This window comes from Periplaneta americana, chromosome 8, assembly GCF_040183065.1.
Source record: "Periplaneta americana isolate PAMFEO1 chromosome 8, P.americana_PAMFEO1_priV1, whole genome shotgun sequence".
Lineage (NCBI taxonomy): Eukaryota > Metazoa > Arthropoda > Insecta > Blattodea > Blattidae > Periplaneta > Periplaneta americana.
The window spans coordinates 94,582,053-94,598,719 of NC_091124.1; the positions used below are offsets into that span (position 1 = coordinate 94,582,053).

Below are 16,667 nucleotides of genomic sequence, written 5' to 3' on the forward strand. Positions count from 1 at the left end.
GCATTTGCGTCAAGAAAGACAGATAGTGAGGGCAAGGCAGCATACAACATTGCCACATTGTACTTCACGAGCACGTGCAATACAAATAGCACAGGAGAGAATTTAAATTATCAAAAGGCAATAATGATCTTAGCCATTGATTACTGTAAGCATGACACCAAACAAACCCTGTTTCCTTCACTAACAATATTCTTTGCAAGGTTCTCAATCCCACACCACATGCTTCTGCAGTCATTTCTTGCATGTTGGTAACATTACAGCCAGCATCAAGATGGCCAGCAGCATTCTGCTCGTCAACATTTTTAAAATAATTATAAACCTTAAACAATATTTTCCGCACCTGCCTGTGCAATACTTGTCTTCTTACAGTCTCTTCTTCCATTTATTTATCTTACACACACAATAAATGTTAGTTTTACTTATTCAGTGTATTGAAACACTTACACATGAACAAACGAACTCGGGAAGTACTTGTTATAGACTGATTCTGATTGGTTCTACTGTACAAGCTTGTGACGTCACATGCCAGAAATGCTGCAGCGCATATAGAAGCCAACCGCCTTCCGAACTGCCGTCTAGTGTCTGCATTAAAAATCATTATTCAAGATTAATCATATATATAATTATAATTTATCGGTTCCGGACAATTGGCCACAGAAAATTGGTAACTGGGACAATTCGCCACAGGTAGACAATTCGCCACAAATAGACAATTCGCCACAGATAGACAATTTGCCACAAATAGACAATTAGCCACAGATAGACAATTTGCCACACTGTGGTACAAAGATAAATCCATGACTTCCAGAAACTCTATATTGTGCGAATGGATACAGAGATTAATAATTGTAAATTCCATTAAGTATGTAAATTGCTATGTACATGAAATTTGGCTTCAACTCCATTCTTATTTTCTCTAAGTCTCGTGTACATGTAGCCAAGATAAATTAATTTGTCAGAGCCTCTTTCTGATTTTGTGAAGCGAATTTCTTCCACCATAGTTCCGAATTAGTTTACAGCTTCTGGATTTGTCTTGTGTTACCATAGGAATATAATATTATAAATTGTTGCGAATTTGAGTATAAAGCCAATTGCCTTTCACACGAATTTTAATGTGTGGCTAATTGTCTTTGATACAAATTTCAATTATATGGCGAATTGTCTTTGATACGAATTTCAATTATGTGGCGAATTGCCTTTGATACGAATTTCAATTATGTGGCGAGTTGCCTCTGTGGTTAATTTTCTGTGGCGAGTTGTCCCCAACCCATAATTTATATATAATAAAATTAACAAACAGTACACCCAAAAATGTTCTTAAAATATCAATAAGAGACAATGAAAGAACCGCCAGATGGGAAGTGTCTTAACTATTAAAATCAATTGTACATCCAGATGTAAAGAACCTGAATAGTAAATTTAAAATTAAATAACAGGTACATGACATATCTTCCAAGTGTATAGGTTTCTAAGAACAAAGAGCAAGTGCCAAAATTTCTGTAAGCTTCATAACACACATCCAGATCTGTACTTACTAAAAATGTTAAAACATCACTTATATAATTTAAATCATTATCAGGAGCATCAAGAATTGTCAAATATATTGCATGCTATTGCCAAGAACCAACATACATAACTGAATAGTAAAATATATGTTTCCACTGACACTAGAACATGCTATGTGTCACATTCTGGTAGAGGATCACCGCTTAAAAGATAAATGTATGTAGACAGGGGCAACCCAGCAACCCTCTCCATGCCGTGACACTCTTAAGGTGCATCTACATGTTCAACTTTTCTTTCAACTTTACACATGCAAATTATCCATGCAATAGTGCATGAAACGCATTCAATTGTGCATGTCTTTTTTTTTTTCAATAAAAATTATGGTGCATGCAGCAATTGAAAGCTATCCATCGTCAGTGGAAATCTTGTGCATTATTTCATTCAACACTAGCATGTAGCAAGCAGCTGGTGACAGTGAGTAAACTGAAAATTGTTTTGTTTGGTGATGTTGGACCTTTTAAGCTGAAAACGGTGGCAAGTACGATTAGCTTTATTGAAGATTATTGCAAGCAGGAGTGCCTATGGACTGTTCAACCACAATTTTGAGAATAAAGTATGCCTAAGTATTGGAGTATTGGATTGATATTTAATATTTATTAATTTATATATACATATATATATATATATATATATATATATATATATATATATATATATGTATATATCAGGTGTTTCAGACCACCCGCATCAGCCTTTTTTCTCGAAAACTATGATACTAGTTGTTCATAAAAAAAATTTGATAACCAAAACCTATGTAAAGAATCGATTGGTGCCAGTACCATTTCCCGTAACAAACTGGAAGTAGGGGTACCTATGGTCAACTTCGAAATTTCAAATGAGAACATGGGTCATTGAAGGTGCCATTGGAAACTACTTTTAAAAAGAAACAACTTTTACTGAAACTTTTTTTTTCTAACCTTTATTGTTTACTCACAAGCAATAAAAATGGTATTTTCTGAGAAATGTTGTATGTTGTTTATGTACGTACACTTTTCACAGTAAGTGTTCAAAATATATGCCACCCTGTGCTAAACAATGTTCTGATCTCCTCCTAACATCCGTGATTCCACGGAGACCTTCAGCACAGCTGAGAGACATACAGGCTTCTCTAATATTCTTTGTTTCATATCTTCTCTAGTTGTTGGATGCACCTGATAAAATATGTCTTCAATTCTCCCCCTCAAGAAGAAGTCATTTGGAGTGAAGTCACAAGATCGGCCAGGCCAGGCTACTGGTCCTCCTCGTCTAATCCACCATAGGGGAATAACCAGTTAATAACTCACCGAGCCCTATGTGAAAAGTGAGCCGAGCTGCCACTCTGTTCAAGCCACATCATTAACCGAAGTGCAAGGGGAACATCACGAAGCAACTGGTGCAAAATGTTCAGAGGAAGCGTGCGTTCTATCATTCAAGTTCTCCTCAAAAAAGTATGGTCCTATGACTCGGTGCCCGAGGAGACCACACCATGTGTTGAGGCTCTACACGTACTGGTAATCCACTTCACGTTGCCAGTGTGGATTAACCGGAGACCAGTAATGGGAATTGTAGAGATTACCATTACTTTTAAAAGTTGCCTCATCAGTCCACAGAATTCTGAGCTCAAAATCACGGTCTATGTTTAGAAATCAGATGCAGAAATCAAACACGAGTCTGAAAGTCATGTCCCCCAAGTTCCTGATGGAGATGAATATGGTATGAATGAAATGTGTTGTCTCTGAAAATTCTAAACACTGTATTATGATGCAATCCTGAGTCACGGGCAATCCTTCTTGTGGGGAAGCATTAAAGACATTATCTACCAGGGGCGTCCAACAACTAGAGAACACATAAAACAAAGAATTAGAGAAGCCACACCATGTGTGTTCCTCAGATGTGCTGAAGGTCTCCGTGCAATCACTGATCATAACATTGTTTAGCACAAGGTGGCATACATTTTGAACACTTACTATGAAAAGTGTACGTACATAAACAACATACAACATTTCTCAGAAAATACCATTTTTGTTGCTTTTTGAGTAAACAATAAAAGTTAGAAAAAAAAGTTTCAGTAAAAGTTGTTTCTTTTTAAAAGTAGTTTCCAATGGCACCTTCAATGACCCATGTTCTCATTTGAAATTTCGAAGTTGCACACAGGTACCTCTACTTCCAGTTTGTTACAGGAAATGGTACTGCCACCAATCGATTCTTTACATAGGTTTTGGTTATCAAAATTTTTTTATGAACAACCAGTATCATATAGTTTTCGAGAAAAAAGGCTAATACGGGTGGTCTGAAGCACCCGGTATATACATATATCTACAGGGTGATTCATAAATACCTGCAAAAACTTTTCCCGCAAATCCTTACTTTCAGAGTTGTGATGCATAATGCCATATCTTGCCGGGCATCAAAAACATGGGCCAGTAAAGTCTTCGGCTGTGTCACGTTCGCATACATAACAACTGCGTTAGATGTTTCTTATTCGTACACCCCACTACGGTTGATTCCGACCTGATAGGACTTTGTTTACTGTACGTAGGTATGTTCAGTTGTATGGCACTGTTGCAGTTCCTACGGTCACCACATCCCGTAGGTACACATTAATTTTGTCGTTAGTTCAATAGGCTTGAGTTGTGTGTGGTAAGATAGATCGTGCAACACCAATTGCTTGGCCAGCCAGACCACCAGACTTCTACCTTTAGGGATGTCTGAAGTTGCTCGTTTATGCCACTTAAATTCTGAACGTAGCATAACTACAGCAGTGACATCAAAATAGCTATGAAACAGTTCGGAATGAGTTGAACGTGGTCTGTAAAATTTTAAGATCAATATATACCTACGTACAGTAAACTAAGTCTTATCAGGTCGAAATCAACTGTATGTAATAGGGGTGTACGAATAACAAACATCTAACGCAGTCCTATGTAAGCGAGCATTACACATTCAAAGGTTTCACTAGTCCATGTTTTTGATACCTAGCAAGAGAGGACATTTTGCATCATAACTCTGAAAGTAAGGATTTGCGGGAAAAGTTGTATAGAACATTTTAGTTTTAGTTTTACCTCTACATTACACCCACAAAGTTTTTACAGATATTTATGAATCACTCTGTATATATAAGTGACATTCAACACAACACACCATGTAGCCACAAAATCTGCATGCATCTTAAATGAATGTGGGTTTTCAACTTGCATCTTTCAATATATTCCGCAGATTGCATGGATAGTTGAACCATGTAGATGCAGCTTTACCATGTAGATGTTGGATAGTATGCTTTATTTTACATAATTTGATCCCTTCTTGTTCAGACCATTTATTTTCCCATTACAACCAAAGAGATTTCTGTAAGTAACTGACATTTATTCCCTCTCATGCTAATACATTAGTGTGCCATCCTAGAAACATTTCTGGGTGCAGAATCCAACACCCCTTTGCCTAGAATACAAATCACTCAAAAATCACAACCTGAACCTTTAAGTCTTACAATGTCATCAAAATAAAAAAGAATGAATGGCATTTAGAAAATTGGAGTAAGTGAGGAATTTACACCCGGATTGTGTAATTGAAAGCAACAATGCCCTATAAAAGCATATAGTTCTGTTGAAAAAGCTGGTATATGAGTTCAATTTAAAAGTATATGTCTATAATACAAGAACTCACACATTCATTGTGAACACTTCGGTAAAATTGGGAAATTTTAATAAAACTTAAGTATGATTTGAAACTTCTACTGTGATTAATATAGTGTAGGTTTTTGCATTGTGTCATAGATAAAGAAACGTCCAGTGATTTGAAGGTACATATCGTTTCTGCCTAAACTTCGCAAAATACATTCTCTTTTAATGTATTTTGATGTTGCAAAACATCGATTTCGAGATTTTCAAGGAAATAATGTTTCCTGAAAGTGTTTCAGATGCTCTGTCTGTCTCCATATCATGATTTCGCCTAAACTATTGGACGAATTCCGTCCATATTCACTATCTAAAAATCAATCAATCTGTATTATAATTCATATCAAAGATAATCCTTTTGGCCTAGAAAATTAATGGGTCTTATTTGAAAAAGTAACATACAAACTCAATTTATTCAAAATTATTTTTCTTCCATACTATTCTTATAATTGTACTTAACAGACTGAGTTAATAGAGAATAGCAGTAGTACAAGGAATTTCACATCAGTCCGTTCTGAGCTACTGAAGAGATTACTAATTAGTGCGTAATGTAGTGCAAGCTATTGTTTTTTTCTATAATTGTTCGAGAACAATGAAGGGATTACTCATTTATGTCTAACATTGGGCAAGCAATTGAGTTTTTTCTAATTGTTTGAGAATGGTGTATAGCATATTGCAGCAAGTTTTTGTAGTTTCAAGTTATGTTGTTGTTGTTGTTGTCAATGCTCATTGAACTTGGATTTCCTCCATTCTCCTACAAGCTCCCTTTAATAATAATTTGTCAGCTGAGACCTTCTTAATCGCTGGACATTTCAGTAGATGTTCTTCATTCATAGTGGAATTCTCATCCTTACAAAGAGTACAATGTGATGAAAGATATATTATATTAATTCTATGCAGATGTGATGCCAAACAGACATGGCCTGTAATTAACTGGAAAAGCACCACTGTTTTTTCCTAGGTAAGTTAGGAATGAAAAAGTTGTCCTCAAACAGTATGTTCCATGATTTGGTTCTGGTGTCTTCAATATGCTTTGCTTTACAAGCTTGATGGACTTTAAGCCTGAACCAGATTTTCACATTATGAATAGACAAGTTATGGTTGGTAGTTCGTGTAATGTTCGTTCCTCTTTTTGCATGAAAGTCAGCTGTTTCGTTCCCTGCAATTTGACAATGTGCGGGTATCCACTGAATTACAATTTCTTTACAGTGGGCTTAGAGTATTTTTGCTAGAGTATATACCTCTCTTATTTTATAGTTTTCAGGGTGTGGTGATTTCCTTTGCTTGTAGTCCTGTCTTAGAATCTTTGAGTATTACTACTTAGAATCTTTGAGTATTACTACTTTTTTAAATTTGTCAATATGAGCCATGAGTCGTTTAAAGGCTGTGTTTATTGCCTGTAGTTATGATGAAGAACTACATTTTCAAGCTATGTAAAAAGTGGAAGAAAATATCTGGCAAGTCATTTCGAACATTCTTCAAGAAAAGATTGGTCAAAAAAATCTTTGGAGATGTCAAAAATATATTGAAGCAACAGGAGGACATTTTGAACAACTCTTTTGATACAGGTAAGATGAACTTTTATTTAAATTTTAAGTTGTCCGTAAACATTTTCCCACTAAACAGGTTTTAGATACAAAAGTTTCTGCTGTAGAAATGGTGGCCAATTCTGCAGTAACTTAGGTACTACATGAGGCATATAATGAAAAATGTCACCGAGCTTGCGGAGGGAGAGAAGTGACATACATGAAGAACCCTGTACTGTATTTCAATGTACCAGTATCTAAAATAATGACAAGATTGTGTGCTATTTTATTACTTTTGAACAAAAATCGTAACTTCTGTGAATATAATAATATTAATAAATAATAATAATAATAATAATATTATTATTATTATTATTATTATTATTATTATTATTATTTCGGGGACTAATAATAATAATTTGATTTTAATGGTCTTACCATCACATGGGTGAGCACAAAAGTTCCTGTCCTTGCTACTATTCTGAATTAATTTAATCTGATAATACAACATAAGAATAGTAGCTATATAAAATTCGTACAATATTAATCAATGAAAACAATACGGAAATATTAATAATATAGTATGTAAACCAAAATTAGATTCTGCAAGTTTGGCCTTACTATCTGGAACCTGTGCCATTTTATTTTCCCATCACATTAATTTTCTTGTTTTCCCTTCTTTCCTTTTTCCTATCTTAGCTTTATCCCTTTCCTTCCTTTTGTTTTCTTTAATTTTAATTTAATTTATTTCTTCTTTTCTTTCTTTCACTAGAGCGCAGTGGTTTTGCTTCATACTTTTCTGGGGGTCGAGATTAACTGCTAGGGGTTCCCTGATTGAATCTTTTGAATGGCTAACGGCTTTTATATTTTCCTGTTTGGAACTTTCTCTGGATATCGAGACTCAGCGAGCATGCTGGTTGCATGTGCATCAGACAGAGGACGTCATCCACTGGTGGTGGCTATGCAGCATGCGTCGTGATAGGAAGACCTGGGCTGTACGCTGATTGTGATTTTTTGGAGGTTGGATCATTTTCATTGTATGAGTATTTTTGCTACACACCAAGTTACTCTGATGGATTCTCTACATGCTATATTCTACGGATTTTGTGAGAGAGTTCATTAACTGTGTTTTTTTATTCTAAATAGTGGATTAAGATTTCCTCCGGAGATGGACATGTGTCTACTCCACGATGTTAATAGTTATCGACCAATAGCACTATTAAGCATGATAGCAAAAACCATGGAGTCCATGATCTCCAACAGATTAACTTGGTATTTAGAATCCCAAAATCTTTTATCACCAAGACAAGCCGGCTTTCGACAACTACACTCTACCAATGAACAAGTCATACGCCTCGGCCAAGAAATAAAAGACAGTTTTAACAAGAAAGAAGATACCTTGGCAATATTTATTGACTTTCAGCTAGCATATGACTCTGTTTGGAGAAATAAATTATTACTAAAACTCCAGAAATTAGGTATCTCCAGCAATATGTTCAGATGGATATCAGAATTCCTTAGTCAATGATTCATTGCCACTAAATTCAATAACTCATTTTCTAGTTACAGACAAACATATCGAGGTCTACCTCAGGGCGCTGTCGTCAGCACAACTTTATTCAATATTTATATAAATGACTTACCCTCCCTACTAGAGGAATCAAACATGAAAACAGCACTATTTGCAGATGATATAGTTTTGTGGACTTCCGGATCTTACAGACATAGAGACAAAATTCAAAATTCTGCTCTTAAAGCACTAAATCAACTACATGAATGGAATACATCAAATTTGATGACACTCAATTTAAGCAAAAGTAACTACCAAATATTTTCACTTGGTAAAAAAGAAAGAGAATTCAATATCCAATACAATGGCCAATACCTTCCTAGGACATATGAATCCAAATATCTTGGAGTTATTTTCGATAGTAAGTTAACATGGAGCAACCATTTGAAATACATTTCTGAAAAAGCTCGTAAAAGATTCTCCCTTCTAAAAAGACTAGCAGGAAAGAAATGGGGATGCTCTAGGAATACTTTGAACACTACATACAAAATGTTTATACAGCCAGTGCTGACATACTGCGGAGAAATTTTAATTACTTCACCTTTCATAAACGAAATAGAATATGTTCAAAACCAAGCTCTCAGACTCATTACTGGTGGAATCAAAACAACTCCAAAAGATTCTATGAGATTCCTCACTAATATTAACAGCATCAAAATGACAACAGAAGAAAAAGCACTGATTCAATATGAAAAACTTATTAGATTACCAGGAAACAATTGGCATTCATACAGTCCTCTCTGTAGATTGAAAACTCAAAAAAGTTTCATATCCATTGTTCAAGAATTAAAACAGAAAATCAATATCCCGAATTTAAAAGAAAACCTACAAATTAAACCAAACCCTTTAACTCTATTAAATATGGAATATAATCTAAATTTAACATAAGAAATACTGAAATCAGAAGTAAACACTGAAATACTAAAACAATTGTCTTTGGAGACAATTAATATTAGATACCCTCCACAAAACTGGCTTCATTTACACACTGACGGATCCTTGATCTCCAGAGAACAAGGTGCCGGTGCAGGTGTTACGTGCTGTCTCTTCTCACTTTATAGATCTCTTGGATATGGAACAACAAGTTTTGATGGAGAAAGTCTCAGGAATCTTCTATGCCACATCAGTAAATTTAAAAATGCAGTTATATTGTCAGTCTCCAAAGCAGCTATTCTATCAATAGTCTCTAAACACACACCTTCATCTCAAACAGCAGAAATAACTAAAATGCTCTCTCAATTAATATCACTCAATAAAAGAATTGTATTCCAATGGATACCATCCCATTGTGGAATCCTGGGAAACGAGAATGCGGATGCTTTAGCAAAGAAGGGCAGCACTGCTACTTACACACCTGTTACTAAATCTACGTATTACTCTGTAAAAATATTGATTAAATCTACATACTTAGACTTCAACAAACAAAATTTGATAACACAATCCCAAGGGAAAAAATGGAACTCTCTGCATCAAAATCTACAGTTAATTCCCGATTTACCACGAAAATCGTCTGTAGCTGCATTTAGATTGGCAACAGGCCATGATTGTTTGGCCAAACACCTGCATAGAATTGGAATATATCAGACCCCTAACTGTCCATTGTGCAACTCAAACCAAGAAATGGATTCGGATCACCTCAAAATCTGTGCTTTAGTGGCTGGTCATGATAATATCTTTGAAAAATATTAGAGTGCAAGAGGTCAAATGACTTTATTGTCAAACGCCTGGCATTAGAAAACAACAACAACTTTTGTGTGAAGCAGTTTAGAGGTTATGATCCATTTGTTGTATATTTTGTTATTAATTGAGGGAGGGACATGTCTTTACTTCTATAAATCAGGCATTTTTATATATTAGCAATTTTATATTATTTCTTTTCTCCTTCCCTTGCTAGAGATTGGAGTTACTTTAGGATTACGCTTTATTATGTTTGGTTGATTATCTGTCTCTTAATAGAGAAGGGGGAATGGAATTGAGTGTGTGTGTCAGGGATTTGTGTTTTGTGTGTTCTTATGCTACTTTTCTTGAAGGCTGATTTGTCAATTATTAAAGTGGCTTTCAATTGAGTAGTGGTTATGTTATTTAGGTATATTTTATTACCACAAGACAACCCAACGGTTTCCCATCTTTGTTCCTGGTATTCCTAGCACATAATCGATCCATGAATGGGTGTGGTACTAGTGCCGCTTGTATCAGTGGTAACTTTGAGGTGGTTGTTAAAGGTATGGGCCAAGCATAGCACCGCAAACCTAGCATTTGAGGAAATGCTAACTTTGTAGTTTTGAACAAGCATTTGTTGAGTTTAGTCTATCTGTAATGCCTCATACATCTATGTAATATTAATGTAGTAGATACTAGTGCATTCCTTTCCTTGTAACAAAATGTTTTCAGAAGAAGATATGCAATAGAAGACTGTGTTACATTCAGCTTGGTAACTTTCACTGCCATGATCGAGAATATTTATTTATGTAATATTCCTTTGAATATCTGCTAGTCTTAAATGTTATACAAATCTTGATACTATATCTTACAAATACACGAAGAACTATTACATTCTAACTCTCAATTCTTGTGTTCTCTTTCAATTTTATACTTAAATTCTACTGTGTTGAGCACGTTTTCAAATACTCAATACAGTCAGCTCTGGATATAGTGAACTCGGTTATAGTGAACCTAACTCATTGGTCCCGATCCGCATACATTAAAAGTTCTTTAATATTACCGTTTATAGTGAACCCTCACTTCAGTTATAGTGAACCTAAAACTATAACTTCCCCAAGAAAATGTAATTTTAAAAATAGCCAAAATGGTAATTTAGGAAATCCTTTCTCCTATAAACTTCCAAAAATATGTTCAGAACAAAATCTCAAAACTTCTACTCCTTAAGTGTATTGAAAGACAAAGGATTTGTTCAGCTTCCTGGACAGCTTGAAACATGTTAAAGAGAATAGTGTATGCAGTGAGGGATAAAGGAAGGATTAGTTCTGACTCCTTTAAAAGAGGTTATTAGAAGAATAGGAAGAGAAAATGTTTTCTTTTGTAAAAGGGAGTAGAGTGATGACCAAAGGGTAAATACAAGAAGGATTAGAGTATAATGGTCCTCAACCCTTCCTCCCGCATCTTTGTAAAAGTGAACCCGGGGAAATTCCAAGGCCGAGTACACAGTAGCATACCTCTAGTGGGAAGAGGTGCGAAATCGATCAGTGCCTACTACCTACATGGTCAGATTAGATTCAAGTTATGAACTGTGAACATCAGGATGTCAAAGCGTAAATTGTTTAAGTTGGAAGATATAGCTAACATTAGTACTGATATTAAACATGGTCTGTCCCAAACGGGCATTCATACTGTACGTATAGCAACATCAGTAGTATAAAAACAGACACTTCGGTTTTAGTGAACCTCGGATATAGTGAACGAAATATGCTGGTCCACAGAGGTTCACAATAACCGGAGTTGAATGTATTGTCTGTATATGTGGCCTTATTTCAAGTTCTTAAAGAGCATAGCAATTGTTACTTTAAAGGAGCTTGAATTCTTTACTCAGACTGATATCTTAATGACAATATTAATGACAGCTGATCAGCAGGACTTCAGATAAGATTAAAACCAAGTACTTGAATAAAATAAATATAGTGTATGAAAAAATGTCTTCAGTAGGTATGTGCATGTGACACTTCAGCTAGGATAAGCAATTGATAATATCATGCAAAGTATGACATGACATACCTAGAAGTACTGATAAAGTATTTAGATATTCAAACTGAACTATTTAACAGATAAAACACGTAATGAAATCACATTAGCAATATTGTGATTGTACTGATTTTATTTTCTAATGCCACCAGATTATCTTTCGACATTTCTGGTCTTTCTTCCTGACAGTAACTTATACCTGTTTTTTTTTTTTTTTTAAGATGGGACATGACATTAGCGCTGCAATTGGAAAGACAACTGGATGTCACATAGCGTGGCAGGCCTGTTACCATGGTAACAACGGTTGAGTTGCCAAAGTTAGTTCTCACATGGTGAGTGCTCAATAGCTCTCTTGGTGACATTTATTGCGCACACAAAGTTAGCATTGATAAGTTTTGTCTGTCATTCCTTTTATTGTTTTTTTACCTTCGCATAAATTGTCAATGAATGTCAGCCATCTAACATTAATCCCATCAGCTGACGGCATGTAGCCCATATTGGCAACACAGGGCTATAGTTTCAAGCTCGGCAGCTTAACTGTCATGTCCCATCTTTAAAAAAACAGGTATAGGTGTAACCTGCTTTTGAGGTTGGGGTCCCTGGAAGGCACAGTTACATTATCCCGATGATATGACAGGATGATCATGATTATGTTGCACCAGGAGAAGTTTTAAATCTAAACTTAACCTAAATTCCAGACCATGGACGAACATATGAATAATTCCCTTTACAGAAAAATACCTGTGCTCTAACCGGAATCGAACCCGGGACTCATGAACTGTAGCCAGAAGCTCTGACCACTAGACCATGAGGCTGGCTTTACTGATATATGTAGCTTATTTCATTTAATGATATTAACTGCAGAAGTTATTCAGTATCGACATTCAGTGTGGGTTAAAATAGTCTGAAGCCCTTCATCAGAGACAAAGTTCTTTTACATGTTGTATATCTATGACACAGGACCCACAGCTCTACATCCCTCCAGAAGAGAACTTTTTCAGGGTTTTATCACTCTTTAAAATCCATTGCCTTTGATCGGCTTGAACCCACAGATCCAACAGCAAGCATGGTAACCACATGATCACTGAGGAGGACTGTAGCATACTACTTACTTATGGCTTTTAAGGAACCCGGAGGTTCATTGCCGCCCTCACATAAGCCCACCATCGACCCCTATCCTGTGCAAGATTAATCCAGTCTCTATCTTCATATCCCACATCCCTCAAATCCATTTTAATATTATCCTCCCATCTACGTCTCGGCCTCCACAAAGTTCTTTTTCCCTCTGGCCCCCCAACTAACACTCTATATGCATTTTTGGATTCGCCCATACATGCTACATGCCCTGCCCATCTCAAATGTCTGGATTTAATGTTCCTAATTATGTCAGGTGAAGAATACAATGCGTGCAGTTCTGCACTGTGTAACTTTCTCCATTCTCCTGTAATTTCATTCCTCTTAGCCCCAAATATTTTCCTAAGCATATTATTCTCAAACACCCTTAACCTCTGTTCCTCTCTCAAAGTGAGAATCAAAGTTCCACAGCCATAAAGAATAACCGGTAATATAACTGTTTTATAAATTCTAACTTTCAGCTTTTTTTTTTTTGAGAGCAGACTGGATAACAAAAGTTTCTCAACCGAATAATAACAGGCATTTCCCATATTTATTCTGTGTTTAATTTCCTTCTGAGTGTTATTTATATTTGTTACTGTTACTCCAAGATATTTTAATTTTTCCACCTCTTCGAAGGATAAATTTTCAATTTTTATATTTCCATTTCATATAATATTCTGGTCACGAGACATAATCATATACTTTGTCTTTTTCGGATTTACTTTCAAATCTATCTCTCTACTTGCTTCAAGTAAAATTTCCGTGTTTACCGTAATCATTTGTGGATTTTCTCCTAATATATTCACACATCCCCATAAACAAAAAGCTGATGTAACCCGTTCAATTCCAAACCCTACATAAACACATTTTTATTTTAGAACTCTTCTCACCATTTGTGAGCTGTCACAAACGACAAAGAGTACTTTAAGCACATATATAATATATATATATATATATTTTTTTTTTTTTCTTTTGAAAAATTAAACTCCTACAAATACACAGCTGCAAATTCTGTATGCTATCTACTAACATAAACTACATGACATACAATTTTGTGTTGAGTGAGAAACAATTTATTTCCATTATGCAAATCTGGCTTTCAGGTATAGCTCCCTGTGAAGCAAACTTGAATAATTTCAGTCGGTAGAGCATTTGTGCGCTAAGCGAAGGATCCCGGGATCGATACCTGGCCCCGAAACAATTTTTCCCTTGAAATTATTAAATTTATTTCCAGTTACGAACTTGATGACATCGAGGTTATAAGGCTCATGACTGTGCTCGGGGCATTATATTCAAGTTTACCACATAAACACTAAAAAATTACAAGCTGTGAAATAAATTTCTTTAAAAATTTGATATTAAGTAGGGGTCTCTTTCTCTCCCCCTCCCATCCCCTCCCTCCCTCTCTCTCTACTGCACAAATATTCTTTGCACTTTCACTCAAATTCCAAGAATTGTAACTGTGCACTGATATATCTAGTATTCTTTGTCTTATAGACAAACTCTATCTAGGGGAAGACATACAGTAAAACCCCTTTTAACAATCCCGTTTTTTAAGAAATAATCTGTTAAGTCCCAGACAAAATACCACAAGAATAGAATAATTAAGTCCCTATTTTAAGGAAACAGTTTTAAGAAATACTTTTCAAGTGGATTTTGTGATAAGGAAGCCCGAAATATCGAACTGACTTTCAATAATCAATAGTACCAGCATATTCAATAGTGCACTTCAGTTGATAGCAATGCGATGTCAAGTGCCAGCATTATTCTTTATAATCTTGTTTTACGTTGCTTTCACAGAGTAGCTGCTGTGCTTGCTTTGTTCTCGCCAATTGTGTGCATCCTGTTTCCAAGATGTTTGTTACTTTATGCTGTTTATGCATCGTTATAATGTTAACTAAATGGAAGAAATCAACTATCGAACAGAAAGTGAAAATAGAAAGAAATGTTACGTTGAGGCTAATTCTCATATAACACTATCGCATATGGCAAAAGAGCATGGTTTGTAAACTAATTCATTATGGGGAATAATGAAGAAGAAAGAAGAAATTTTCAATGCCGAGTTTCAGTGTGGTTTGGATTCAACCAAATGGAGAAGCATTAGTGCCTCAGCATTTGAAGAGTTAGAAAATATTGTAATAAAAATGCATTGTGAATTTGAGAATAACAATTATAGGCCTAATTAAATAATTACAATGTTTGTTATATAACACACGTTAGTACTAGTTATTTTAGTCTTTCCTTCCCATTTCATGTAAATTCCTTTCAAGAAAAACCCCTATTTAAGGGAAAAAAAGTAATCCCTTAGAGATTCGTTAAAAATGGGTTCTACTGTATCCATATAAAATCATTTAAATGACTCTCTTTAAATTCTACAATTTGGAATTTCTTATCAGAGATCTTTCCTTCTCCACTCTGTCCTAAGGTAGTGATCGACAGATTTTTGTCATCACACTTCCTTAGCTGAAGAGGTGAATTGACGCTGGAACAGAGAAAACACAAAATTACAAATAGAGTTTTCACTCTTTAAAACAAGTTTGTGTTTTCGCGAATCATTGCCAAAGTGGACAGAATGGAGAAGGAAAGATCTCTAATGAGAAATTCCAAATTGTAGAATTTGATCCACCTCCACAAATGCTATTGCTTTGTCTTTTGACTTTGCTTTGCAAAAGATTCTCTTTAATCTGTCTGTGGTTATTAGTTCACACATTCACCACCAGGAATGTCTATACTGACCATATACTCCTCAATAGGAGTTGTAAAATATTAGTCATAAATAACTGTTATGCTTTGACTATTTTAACTACTACTGTATTATTATTATTTTTTACCATATTATTATTATTATTATTATTATTATTATTAATTGTAATTAAGTTACCATTGCCACCAGGTATTTGCTCATTTGTAGTTTATATACACACATACATACATACATACATACACATATTTTCAAACTGCTTTGACGAGAGTAGACTGTTAAGCTAAATTTTGTTGTAATTTATAATGTCTTAGTGTTCAAAAACTATTATTAGGAGATGCTGAAGTGTGTATTGATATTTGTGATTTAAATATCTGGATTACAAAAGACGGAAACAATGATTCTGAAATAAGAAATAGAATAAGGATTGATTTGCAATAGTGCAATAATGCTGAGAGGAGTTTCCTGGAACAAACCAATATTTAAATAAATCAAAAGGAAAAAGTTTAATAACTTATAAAGCAGAAACATAGAATATGAATGCAAAACTAACATCAAAATTCAGTCAACAGAAACAGATTTTAACAAGGGCAGCATAATACTACAAACTAGACAGAATTAGATATCATACAATAAGAGGAAATATATTCTCAATAAGAGGAAATATATTCTATTATACAGTTCGTGGAAACTAAACAATTACAATGCTTTGGAGATGTAAAAAGGATGAATGAAAATAGGTTACAGGAGAGGAGTTTAGAATGGGTTCCAACTAGGAAAAAAAGAAGACCACCTAAGAAAACATGGTTGGAGGATGTTACTGGCATGATGGAAGCGAA

The 16,667-nt window shown here is 35.0% G+C and overlaps 1 protein-coding gene across 2 annotated transcripts in view; it reads right to left on the bottom strand.

The window, feature by feature from the left end:
- LOC138704893 (pseudouridine-5'-phosphate glycosidase-like) overlaps positions 1-16,667 on the bottom strand; it is a 436,469-nt gene that overhangs the window by 380,629 nt on the left and 39,173 nt on the right. The window lies entirely within an intron of this gene.